Source organism: Carettochelys insculpta, chromosome 10 (genome assembly GCF_033958435.1).
Source record: "Carettochelys insculpta isolate YL-2023 chromosome 10, ASM3395843v1, whole genome shotgun sequence".
NCBI lineage: Eukaryota > Metazoa > Chordata > Testudines > Carettochelyidae > Carettochelys > Carettochelys insculpta.
In genome coordinates this window covers 3,161,213-3,172,346 of record NC_134146.1, presented here as the reverse complement: position 1 = coordinate 3,172,346, position 11,134 = coordinate 3,161,213, and the positions used below count along the sequence as shown (strand labels likewise).

Genomic DNA, 11,134 nt, shown 5'->3' with positions numbered 1-11,134 from the left:
GACGGCTCCCTTCCCCGTCTCCATCCACCAGTGCACCAGAGGACTCCTGTGTGGTGTTCGGAAATTGCCACGTGCTCCTGTCCCTTGTGGAACATCAAAGAGGTCTACTCTGTTGTCCCCTTTTGTCCTCAGGTAAGTGATGCTGGGAGGTAGGGAGGGTAGCACAGCTGTTGCCAGTGGTGATGTCTCTAAGCCAAACCAACAATGGGCCAATGACGCTCACCTCTCCGTGAGTTTCACTGGAACCGGCTGGTGCATATGATTGCCAGCTGAACCTGCACTGTTACACTTCAATTAAAGGGCGGAACCAATAAAGGCAATAGTGTCATTGGAATGTCAGGCTGGAAGGGACCTTGCGAAATCATCAAGTCCAGCCACTTGCCCTGTGACAGGACCAAATAAATATTGAAGATCCCTGACAGGTGTTTGTCAAAAATGTTCCTAAAAACCTCCATCTTGAGGGAGCCCACAACCTCCCGTGGCAGCCCACTGCAGAGCCTAATTCCCCTGAGACTGGAAAGTTTCCCTTCACGTCTAGCCTAAGTCTCCCTTGCCTGAGATGAAGCTCATTATGTCGTGTCCTACCTGCAGAGGCCATGGAGAACTGTTGATCGTCCTCTTCTTTTCAAAGCCCTTAACATTAATATTCGAAGACTCTTCGTGGGTCCCTCTGCCGTCGTCTTTTCTCATGACTAGCCATGGACAGTTTTTTAATCTTTCCTCTGAGGTCAAGTTTTGTAACACATTGATCATTTTTGGTTTTCTCTTCTTCACTCGGCCTAGTTTGACTACATCTTTCCTAACATTCTCCCCCACTTGGCCCCTGAATACTCCACTGTCACCCCCAGATCCCTTTCAGCAGTACAACCCCCCCAGCTAATTACTCCCATTTGGTAGATGAGCCTTTGAGCGTGAGTAACCTGCATTTATTTTCAGTGTCTCATTTTTTGAATTTACACCCAGTCCAGAATTAGTGAATACCTCTCTGGCTCCTAATCTTGTCCTCCAAAGTCCTTGTAACCCCTACCGGGTTGGCATCATTTGCATATTTTATAAGCACACTTTCCACTCCAAGTCATTAAGGAACATACTGAATAGTACCAACCCCAGTGGGACTCCTCTAGAGATGCCCTGCCATTTTGACTGCAAGCCAGTGGTACCAACTCTGTGCCTACAATCCTTCAGCCTGTTGTGTACCTACCTTATAGTACAATAATCCCTAATTTCTTAAGGGAAAGTCCAGTCTCCTTCATCTCAGGCCCTCTGTTTTAAACACCAGGCAATGGTACCTTCTGCTTATGTTTTGCCCAAGGGTCAGCCAGTACCTATATGGAAGTTGACATTAGTGAATCCCATACAAGTCTAAACTCCTAGCCTGTTATAAAGTTAGTGCCCTTGTTTGCACTGACAATTCTCACTAGACAGGGTTTTTCACACCTCTTGCTGAGCGATGACCTTGCCCAGAGCATCTTGGCTACAATCTTTACGTGTGTGAGATTGCGTGTCTTGGCACATGGTGGATCTGTGTAGCTTTCTCTAATTCCGAATTTCTCAGCAAATGCTCATACTACATTTTGACAGCCCACAGTCTACCTATCTCTAACTGGTGATTTTCTAAATTAATTGAAAAAAATGTTACTGGGTATAAAATCACAGAAAACAACTGAACAGAGAGAGACATATTGGGGATTTGTTTGAAATAGGAGACGACATTCAATGACCCAGGAGTTGCCTTTCAGGACTATTTAGGTCTTCTAGGTTCCAGGTCACCAGCACAAATAGTTACTGGTGTCCAGGTCACAGGATATTTCTCTGCAGTTGTAAAAGCAGAGGAAACAAGCAGGTCTTCTGCTACCAGCCTGCTACAAGCATCAAAATAAAGTCAGAAGCATGGGCGTTAACGAAGAGTAGGCCCAATCAACATAGAATCATGGAATCCTAGGGCTGGAACGAACCTGAGGAGGTCATCGAGTCCAGCCGCCTGCCTGAAGTAGGATCAATCCCAACTAAATCACCCCAGCCAGGACTTTGTCAAGCTGGGATTTAAAAACCTCTAAGGATGGAGATTGCACCACCTATCTCGGTAACACATTCCAGTAACTCGGTAACGTTTCACCACCTTCCTGGGGAAATAATTTTTCCTACTATCCACCCTATACTTCTCCCTCTAACTTCAGACCATTGCTCCTTGTTCTGCCATCTGTCACCACTGAGAACAGTCACTCTCCATCCTCCAGTACTCCAGATATGGCCTCACCAGTGGCAACTAGAGGGGAATAATAGCTTCTCTAGATCTGCTGGAAATGCTTCTCCTAAGGCACCCCAATGTGCTATTAGCCTTCTTGGCTAAAAGGGCACACTACTGACTCATAACCAGCCTCTTCTCCACTGTAACCCCCTGCTCCCTTTGTGCTGCACTGCTACTTAGCCAGTCGGTCCCCAGCCTGGAACAGTGGTTGGGATTCTTCCATCCCAAGTGCAGGACTCTGCACTTCTCCTTGTTGAACATCATCAAGTTTGTTTTGGCCCTCCAATTTGTCTAGGTCACTCTGGACCCTATCCCGACCCTCCATTGCCATTGCAAGTGAGCGTGAATCACAGGATCTGCCCTGCTGTCTGCAATGCTTAGAAAGGGCTCCAGCTCTGCAAAAACAAATTGAGCTGGAGGAGAAAAGGATACCCAGTGCTAGAAGAAAAGGAAGCTGGGCCCTCCATGCAGCACAGGGGTGAGGGGACAAGGGCCACGGCTCGGGGCCCACACTAACGCCTGTCTCCACTCTTCTTCCCCCCCTCCTGTGTTCCGCAGCTGCACCATCGGAAGGACCGGAGAGCGCTGGCGAGGCTTCAGTGTTCCCGGAATCCCCTCCGGGGCCATCGCTCCAGGCCAGCCCCTCAGCGGATGACCGACCGGCCCCACGGTAGGCAAGACAGCGGACCCAGCACCACCACCCGACGGCGACGGACCCCCAGCTGGTGGCCCTCCACTGCCGGCAGCTGGAGGTTGCGGAGCAGTGCCTGCGGGTGGAGCAACGCCGCCTCCATCTCCAGGAGTGGGCGCTGGCCTGGCGCCAAGAGACATTGGGGGCCTACATGGAGACCTTCAACCGGCTAGTGGACTACCTGGCCCCCCCCGTGCTGCGCCGGCCGCCGCTGCGCCCGCCCTGCCTGCTCCACCCACTGCGCCACCCGCTGCTCCAGTCGCCGCGCCGTCCGCTGTCGCCCCGCCACCGAGGGCCGGAGCGCCGAGGGAGACGTGGGGCCAGCTGAGACTCGCCGGACGTATCTGCCGGTCCGACCGGTCCCCAGCCAGCCCCGGACAGGGCTGCGGCCGAGGCAGGGCTCCTGGCCGCCCACCCCCAGTGCCGGACTATAGGGGTGTGGGGCCCAGGACATGCCCCCCCCCTTGTATATAGTTTGGACTTATTCATTTGTGCCCCCCGTTTGCCCCATCCCCCCCCCCCATGTAAATAGTTGTCCCCGTCCTTGCAATCCCGGGGTTTTTTTTGTAACTATATACATACATACATTTTTATTTTTCACTTATAATAGTTAGACGTTCTTGTATATAGTTTGGTATTAGTTAAAAGAACATTTAAAAGAAAACCAGTTTGATTTTACCAACGAGTGCGTGCTTTTATTTGTTCAGGAGAAGTTGGGGGAGGTGGGTGCGGTTGGGTGCTCCGTGGTGTGGGCGTAGGGGCAGGGAGTGTTGTGGAGGAAGGGGCGGGCAGTGGGGGACCTGGCAGAATTCACCCTGAGGCCTCATCGAAGTGGGCCCACAGGGCCTCCCGAACCCGGGTCCCTTCGGGGTCCACCTGGCAACTGGGGGCATCAGGTGGCTGCACGTTGGTCCTGCCGGCCTCCACAGCCCAGCCCTGGAAAAAGGCCTTCCCCTTGCTCTCCACCAGATCGTGTAGGGTGCTGCACGCGCCCACAGTCTGGGGGATGTTGTTGGGGCCCACATCTAAGCGGGTCGGGAGACATCTCCAGCGCCCTTTGAGGCGGCCAAATGAGCGCTCCACCACCTGGCGCGCGTGGTTCAGGCGCTCGTTGAAGCGCTCCTGACTGGCAGAGAGATGGCCCGTGTACGGGTGCATGAGCCAGGGCCGGAGGGGGTATGCCGCATCTGCGATGACGCAGAGGGGCATGGTGGTGTCCCCCACAGGGATCTCCCGCTGGGGGATGTAGGTCCCCACCTCCAGCCGGCGGCACAGGCCCGAGTTCCGGAAAACCCGGGCGTCGTGGGTGCTGCCAGGCCAGCCCACATAAATGTCCTGGAAATGACCCCGGCTGTCCACCAAGGCCTGGAGGACCATAGGGTGGTAGCCCTTGCGGTTTACGTAGCATCCTCCACTGTGTTGCGGGGCGCGGATCGGGATAAGTGTCCCATCCAGAGCCCCAAAGCAATTGGGGAAGCTTAGGGTGGCAAAGGCCGCGATGGTGGCATCTGGGTCCCCCAGCCTCACGAGCCTGTGGAGGAGCATGGCGTTGATGGCGTGCACGACCTGCAGTGAAAGCACATGGGACAGCACCAATGAGGGGTGAGCAGGGGGTGCGTGGCCTGGCCCTGCCCTGCCAGGGCCCCCCTGCCCTCCCCTCCCCTCTCCTCCCCTGCCCTCCCAGAGCTGCCTCCCCCTCCCCTCATGGGTCCTCTTACCTCCATGAGGACAGCCCCAACGATGGCCTTGCCGACGCCAAACTGCTGTCCCACGGATCGGTAGCTGTCGGGAGTGGCCAGCTTACAGACAGCGATGCCGACCCGTTTCTCCACCGGGAGGGCACGCCGCATGGTGGTGTCCTGGTGCCTGAGTGCGGGGGTGAGCCACTGGCACAGCTCCATCAATGTCTGCTGGCTCATCCTAAAGTTCCTGAGCCAGCGGTCATCGTCCCACTCCCCAAGCACCAGCTGCTCCCACCAGTCGGTGCTGGTGGGGTAGCTCCACAGGCGGCGGCGTGTGAGGCGGGGGGGTCGGGGTGCTGCAGGGTTGGGGGTTGAGCCCTGCTCCCCTGCGGGGGCCGCTCCTCCTCCGGTGTGGCAAGGAGGTGCTCAGCTGCCTCCCGCATGGCATGGATCAGGGCGAGCCCTGCTCCTGCAGGGAGGGGTGGGTGGACCTCTGGCGGCAGCGGCTGCTGCTGCTGCTGCTGCTGCTGCTGCTGGGGGTCCATGACTGCGGCGCCCGGGGTCTGTGTGCCTATGGCTCCTCAGACCGCGTGCTGTGCAGGCTGTGTGTGTCTGGGAGGGGCCCTTTAAGGGAGCGGCTAGCTGTTGCCCCGGAAGCGCTAGTCCGCCCTGTGACCCTGTCTGCAGCTGTGCCTGGCATCCCTATTTCGATGTGTGCTACTTTGGCGTGTAGACGTTCCCTCGCAGCGCCTATTTCGATGTGGTGCTGCGCAACGTCGATGTTGAACATCGACGTTGCCAGCCCTGGAGGATGTGTACACATTATTCATCGAAATAGACAATTTCAATGTCGCCACATCGAAATAGGCTACTTCGATGTAGGGTTCACGTGTAGACGTAGCCCTAGTCAGTAAGCTGGGACCTTGGTATCCCCAAACGGCTCCATTGTAGTTTTGAACAAAATCCTCCATGCAATCCCAAATGAACTGGTGATGACAACAAAAGCCAAAAATCGCACTACCAGAGACCTGGGAAGCCTCAGCCATCAGGAAGTTTGGCAGTGATATAGGCCTGATGGAGATGACATCTGTGTCCATGTATATCCCACCGTATTTCCAGATAAATGCAAGTCTACAGGCATCAGAACTGACATGACGCCAGTATGTTTCCTGGTCTGGATTTCCCTGCAAAGTTAGAAAGGGACCACAGAGAGGAAATTGACTGCACTTTGCAATATCTCATCACCTGCTCCTGTTAGCTATGTACTGTATAAAACACTCAGCATTGTCTTCACTTTAATTCCTTTTAAAATTAATGGTCATATTTCTTTTTTGGCTGTGACACTTTGCTGTAAAAAGGCAAGAGCAGATCTAGGTTTTGTTCAACGTAATTGTACAAGTGTGTCCAAGAGGCAGCAAATGCCAAGGACATATCCAACAATTACAAGATAATAAGAATATGAATAACAGCCATACTGGGTCACAGGAAGGATCCATCTAGCCCAGTATCCTGTCTTTAGACAGTGACCAATGTCAGGTGCTCCAGAGGGGATGAACAGATCTCTGCTGCTTATTCCCAGCTTCTGGCAAACAGAGTGTAGGGACACCATCCCTGACCATCCTGTCTAATAGCTACTGATAGATCTCTGCTCCATGAATTTATATAGTTCTTGTTTGAACCCTTTTCTAGTCTTGGTCTTTACAACATCCTCTGTCAGAGTTCCGTTGTTTTTGTTATGCACTGTGTGAAGAAATAGTTCCCTTCTCTAGTTGTAAACCTACTGCCTGTTAATTTCTGTTGGTGGCCCCTAGCTCCTGTGTAACAAGAAGGAGTAAGCAGCAGTTCTTGTCTGCTTTTTCTACACCAGGCATGATGCTATCGACTTCAATCATATCCCCCGTTGGGCCTCTATTTCCCAAGATGAAAATCTTTCCTCTTATGGAAGCCTTACAATACTGATTATTTTTGTTTCACTTTTCTGAGCCTGTTACAATTCCAATATATCTCTTTTGAGATGGCTATTCAAGATGGGTCATAGCATGGTTTGTCTTTCTTCTTCTTCTTATTTCTTATTGTCTTTCTTATTATTATCACATTCTTAATGATTCCCAACATTCAATGTGCCTTTTTGACTTTGACTTCTACTATACATTGAGAGGAAGTTTTCACAGAACTAGCCACAATGACTCCAAGATCTTTCTTCATTGGTAACAACTAATTTAGACCTCATCATTCTATATGTATAATTGTAATTATGTTTTCCAATATATATTACTTTGCATTTGTCAGCACTGAATTTCACCTGCTGTTTTCTTCCTCAGTCATCCAGTTTGGTGAGAGCCCTTTGTAACATGTCACAATCAGTTTTGAACTTAATATATTTATTAACGTTGTATCATCTGCAAACATGGCCACCTCACTGTTTACCCCTTACTCCAGATCATTTAGGAATATGTTGAATAGGATTGGTCCCAGGACAGACATCTGGTGACACTAGTTACCTCTCTTCATTCTAAAATATGACCATTTGTTCCCACTCTTTGTCTCCTATCTTCCTGCTTCTTTCGTGATCACTTATATTGCTTTAGGGCTTTTGGTCAGGGACCTTGTCAAGGGCTTTCTGAAAAGCCAAGTATAAGATCCTTCTTGTCCACATGCTTGTTGACCCCACTCAAAGTATTCTAATAGATGGATGAGGCATGATTTTGCTTTGCAAAAATGATGTTGACTCATCCCCAGCAAACGAAATTCACCTACACATCTGATAATATTGATCTTTACAGTACTTCTTGCCAGTTTGCTGGGTACTGGAGTCAGGGTTACCGGTGTGTAATTGCCAGGATCACTTCTGATACCCTTTAAAAAACTGACATCATATTAGCCATTCTATAGTCATTTGGTTTAATGGATAGGTTGCAAACTATAGTATCAAGTCCCAGGGCCCCTTAAAGACTAAGTGATTTATTTAGGAAAAAGCTTTTGTGGGCAAGGGCTCTTTGTCAGAAGCATCTTCAATACCCACAAAAGCTTATGCCCAATCAAATCTGTCAGTATTTAAGGTGCCCCAGGACTCCTAGTGTATAGATGCAAAACCAACGAACATAGCTACCCCCCTGAGCATATAGTTAATGTTTCTGCTATTTCCCATTTGTGTTCCTCCAGCATTCTTGAGTGAATACCAGGTAGGGGTGGGGACTTATTACAGCTGAATCTATGATTTTGTTCCAAAACCTGCTTTAATAATACCTCACTCTGGAACAATTCCCCAGATTTGTTATCTCTAAATAGTGGCTCGTGTTTGGGAATCTCCCTCACATCCTCAGTTATGAAGACTGAGGTGAAGTATTTATGTAATTTTCTGCAATGGTCTTATTGTCCTTGAGTGATCCTTTAGCATCTCTAACGTCCAGTGGCCCTACGGGCTGTTTAGGAAGCTTCCTGCTTCTGATGTACTTTTTGGTTTTTAATTAAATTTTGAGGCTTAAGCTAGCTGTTGTTCAATTTTTTTGTTTTTATTTTTTTTTTTGGATTTCATAATGGCACTTTTACCCTTCACTTTCTAGAGTTCCAATGCTTTTCTGTTTTCCTCCCCAGGCTTTAACTTCGACTGTTTAGAAAACCATTTTTCACCTCTCCTTTCTCCTTTCACGTTGTCCTCTAGCCACGGTGGCACTTCAGCAGTAGCTGGGGGTGGATTTCTTTTTATGCTTTTTAATTTGGGGTATATATTTTAGAAACCCCTTGTGAGCCGATGCCCAGGTGCCAGCTAATGGTCCGGTGGGGCAAAGGGGGTGATGCCGCACCAGCAGCTACGCTAAGCAGCCAGGGCAGGCTGGGTTCTTTGGTTTGCGTTTGGTTCGGGTACAGCAGCAAGAGGAAAATTACACTTATTAGAGGCTTTAACAATTACCTTTTGTTTATACAAAGATAGAAACAATTTAACTTAAGAAATTCAATTTACGCAACTTCCACGTAAATTTAGGGATTACTGTATAGGATGAGGGCGATTGTTTGACACTCGGGGATTGGAGGTGTCTGAAGGGGAAAGTCTGCAGTAGCTATCTATCATACCTACTAAGCCTGTGACTAAACTGAGTACATTGGCTTACCTGGTCACTTGTTTAATTCACTAATAAATCAAATCAGAATGCAAAGTACCATGTACTGCACACCAATTATTACACACATGAACCTAATACATGGGGGGGAGAGTCAACATGGGGCTCTGTAAAGGACAGTCAGGGTTCACCAATCCATTAGAATTCCTTGAGGGAGTCGTCAAGTCCATGGACCGGGGTGACCCAGTAGATTTAGCATACTTCGGTCTTGGCTCTAAGTGCTGGCTGTGGACTTAGGCCAGTCAGGAGGACTCTCACCACTCAAGTGGCTATCCATGGTGTCGGCTATAGGGATAACCTGCTTGTTTGTCTGGAGATGTATTTATTGTCTTATGGTATAATTGCTGGTTTTAATGTAGGAGGCTTCTAGGTATCTAGTCAAGCAAATTGGCTCTAATGCGCAAGTGATCTCCCAGCAATAGCGTGTATTTAATCTGAGGCAAATTGGTATTTTTATTCACCCAGATATGTCAGATAATTGTGCTTTTGTCTGGTATCTTTCCACCAGATAGCCAAAACAACTTGCAGGTATTTATGATTTTTTCACCTGGAGAGATGGTGATAGATAATAGGACTTTTATGGCATAGGGGGTTTCCAAGAATACCCTCAAATTTAACAAGTACACCATAAGAAGAGAAGAAATAACAGAACTAATGTAGGTGAGAATGATTTAATATCACTGATAGGTATGTACATGTTATCAATATGCACAAATATATGCTGTGTGTCCAGCCCACGAAGTTAGTGTACCCTGATAGTCTGGGGGTGAGGAAGATACATTTGGGCATAGAAGGAGGGCCCAGCCACTTCTGGAGAGGGAGAAGTTAGGAAAAACAAGGAAGGAAGAAGCAGGGCTGGAGGAGTTAGGAGCTAAGATTAATTTCTAAACTTTTTCAGCTTTTGTCTTTCTAACAGTCTCTTAGTCTAATCTAGATTTAAGTCAGACAGGTGGGTAAACTAAGTTAGCTTCAATAATATACCTAGATTTCCAGAAAGCCTTTGACACGGTCCCACACCAAAGGCTTTTATGTAAATTAGGTGGTCATGGGATAGGAGGAAAGATCCTTTCATGGATCGGGAATTGGTTAAAAGACAGAAAACAAAGGGTGGGAATAAATGGTAAACTGTCACAATGGAGGAGGGTAACTAGTGGTGTTCCCCAGGGGTCAGTCCTGGGACCGATCCTGTTCAACTTGTTCATCAATGATCTCGAAAATGAGGTAAGCAGTGAGGTGGCAAAGTTTGCAGATGACACCAAGTTGTTCAGGACAGTCAAAACCAAAAGGGATTGTGAAGAAGTACAAAAAGATCTCAGCAAACTGAGTGATTGGGCAGCAAAATGGCAAATGAAATTTAATGTGGGTAAGTGTCAGGTAATGCATGTTGGAAAAAATAACCCAAATTACACGTACTACATGATGGGGTCAAATTTAGCTACTACAGATCAGGAAAGGGATCTTGGAGTTATAGTGGATAGTTCTCTGAAGACATCCACGCAGTGTGCAGCGGCAGTTAGTAAGGCAAATAGGATGTTAGGAATTATTAAAAAAGGGATCGATAATAAGACAAAAGATATCATACTTCCCCTATATAAAACTATGGTACGCCCACATCTTGAGTACTGCGTGCAGATGTGGTCTCCTCACCTCAAAAAAGATATATTGGCATTAGAAAAGGTTCAGAAAAGGGCGACTAAGATGATTAGGGGCTTGGAACGGGTCCCATATGGGGAGAGGTTAGAGAGACTGGGACTTTTCAGTCTGGAAAAGAGGCGATTGAGGGGCGATATGATAGAGGTATATAAAATCATGAATGGTGTGGAGAAAGTGAACATAGAAAAATTATTTACCTTTTCCCATAATACAAGAACTAGGGGACACCAAATGAAATTGATGGGTAGTAGGTTCAAAACTAATAAAAGGAAATTTTTCTTCACACAGCGCACAGTCAACCTGTGGAACTCCTTGCCCGAGGAGGCTGTGAAGGCCAGGACTCTATTAGGGTTTAAAAAAGAGCTTGATAAATTTTTGCAGGTTAGGTCCATAAATGGCTATTAGCCAGGGATAAAGTATGGTGCCCCAGCCTTCAGAACAAGGGCAGGAGATGGATGGCAGGAGATATATCGCTTGATCATTGTCTTCTGTTCTCCTTCTCTGGGGCACCTGGCATTGGCCATTGTCGGCAGATGGGATGCTGGGCTGGATGGACCTTTGGTCTGACCCAGTATGGCCATTCTTATGTTCTTATGTAATTGGCTCTTAGTGTTAGCCAGCAGCTCAAACTACACACACTATGAATATTAATTATCCTTAACTCAGATTACTGTGGGAGGGGGAGCTATCATCTCCCCGGACTCTTACGTAGCTAAGCACCCAGGTCATCCCTCTACCACTT

General features: G+C 48.4%; 1 long non-coding RNA gene across 2 annotated transcripts in view; it reads left to right on the top strand.

Annotated features, from left to right (window-relative positions):
• The window catches only part of LOC142018446 (uncharacterized), a 28,498-nt gene extending 25,030 nt beyond the window's left edge, over positions 1-3,468 (top strand). For both annotated transcript variants that reach the window (XR_012646825.1, XR_012646826.1), the window contains exon 3: positions 2,807-3,468. This is a non-coding gene — a long non-coding RNA (uncharacterized LOC142018446). The remainder of the gene's footprint in view (positions 1-2,806) is intronic.
• Positions 3,469-11,134: the final 7,666 nt, after the last annotated feature.